General features: G+C 76.4%; 1 non-coding gene across 1 annotated transcript; it reads left to right on the top strand.

Annotated features, from left to right (window-relative positions):
• The first annotated feature begins 209 nt into the window (after positions 1 to 209).
• Positions 210 to 362, top strand: LOC140596528 (5.8S ribosomal RNA). The gene has a single exon (XR_011998465.1). It is a non-coding gene; the product is annotated as a 5.8S ribosomal RNA (ribosomal RNA).
• The last annotated feature ends 1,453 nt before the right edge of the window (positions 363 to 1,815 follow it).

Here is a 1,815-nt window from a genome sequence, read left to right as displayed (position 1 = left end):
GAACCCCCTGGGCGCCTGTGGGGTTGTCCGCGCTCGACCCCCGCGCCCGCGCGGGCGCGGGGGCGGCGGCCGGACGCCCCGTCGTTCGTCCGACCCTTCCGACCTTCTCGGGGTCTGATCTCGTGGTCTCTGCTGGCCGGCCAGAGGCGCCCTCCGGGGATGTGCCGTGCCAGGGAGGGGGGGCTTTCCCCTCCGCTCAAAACTCGTACGACTCTTAGCGGTGGATCACTCGGCTCGTGCGTCGATGAAGAACGCAGCTAGCTGCGAGAATTAATGTGAATTGCAGGACACATTGATCATCGACACTTCGAACGCACTTGCGGCCCCGGGTTCCTCCCGGGGCTACGCCTGTCTGAGCGTCGCTTGGCGATCAATCGCCGCCCCTGGTGGCGGCGCGGCTGGGGGTTCCCCTCGCAGGGCCCGGTCCGCCGGGCCCTCCGTCCCCCTAAGAGCAGACGCGGTGGCCGCCTCCGCGGGCCTCCCCCCTCCCTCCCTTCCCCGCTCCCCTCCCGTGCCCTTCCGCCGCGCCCGGCCCCGGCCGCCCGCGCCCCCACGCCCGTGTGGTGCGTGGGAGCCGGGGGCCGGGCTTGGCGGTGGGGCCGGCGGGCGGTGGGTCGGGGGTGGGTGGGGGGTGTGACGTGAGAGGCGGTGCCCGCCCGCGAGAAAAGGGAGAGAGGCGAGAGCTCGCGCCGAGGAGGGCCGCGGCGACTGCCGCGGTCCCCCTCTGGGGGAGGTCCCTCGCGCCGCACGCGGCCTCGGGGTCGCCCGGGGGGGGGTCGTGCTTTTGGGGCGGGGGAGCAGGGGTGTGTTGTCGCGGTCCCGCGCCGCGCCGCCCCTCCCCTCCCCCTCCCCCTCACCCTTCCCCGCTGGCGATCCCCGGCCTTCGCCCTGTCGGGGCGGCTCGCGCCGAGGCCGAGTCGCGCGGGGCCGCGCCCCGGGGCTGCGTGCCCCGGCGGCGGCCCGCGGGACGCCGCGGCGCCGCCCGCCGCTGCGCGCTTCCGCCCCCCCCGGGTCGCGGCCGCGCCGTTGCGCCCCCCGAGCCCGCGGTGGGTCGCGTCGGGGTCGACGGGGGCGGAGGGTCGCGTCCGTGGGAAGGACGTCGCGCGCGAGGAGAGGGAGGCGTGGGGCCGGGTCGTCGTCGCGCGGGGCGGCGGGCGCGGGCGTCGCGGGCCGGCGGTCGGGGGCGACCGCCGCGCCCCGGCGACGTCCCGCCGCCCGCCGGCTCGCCGCGGCCGCCGGCTCGCCGCGCCCGCGCTCCCCTCCCCCCTCGCCGCGCGGCGCCCGCGCCCCGGCTCCCCCCTCCGCCCGCGTGGCTCCCCCGCCCCGCCCTCCGTGGCCCGGCAGGGCCCCGCGCCGCCGCCGCCGGCTCGTGCCCCCTCGCCTCTCGTCCGTGGCTCTCTCTCCCGGCCTCGCGGGGACTCCTCCGCGCCGCGCGCGCGCCCTCCGAGACGCGACCTCAGATCAGACGTGGCGACCCGCTGAATTTAAGCATATTAGTCAGCGGAGGAAAAGAAACTAACCAGGATTCCCTCAGTAACGGCGAGTGAACAGGGAAGAGCCCAGCGCCGAATCCCCGCCCCGCGGTGGGGCGCGGGACATGTGGCGTACGGAAGACCCACTCCCCGGCGCCGCTCGTGGGGGGCCCAAGTCCTTCTGATCGAGGCCCAGCCCGTGGACGGTGTGAGGCCGGTAGCGGCCCCCGGCGCGCCGGGCCCGGGTCTTCCCGGAGTCGGGTTGCTTGGGAATGCAGCCCAAAGCGGGTGGTAAACTCCATCTAAGGCTAAATACCGGCACGAGACCGATAGTCAACAAGTA

The sequence above is a fragment of the Vulpes vulpes genome, unplaced genomic scaffold (genome assembly GCF_048418805.1).
Source record: "Vulpes vulpes isolate BD-2025 unplaced genomic scaffold, VulVul3 Bu000000692, whole genome shotgun sequence".
In the NCBI taxonomy this organism is placed as follows: Eukaryota; Metazoa; Chordata; class Mammalia; order Carnivora; family Canidae; genus Vulpes; species Vulpes vulpes.
This window is presented reverse-complemented; position numbering and strand designations above follow the sequence as displayed.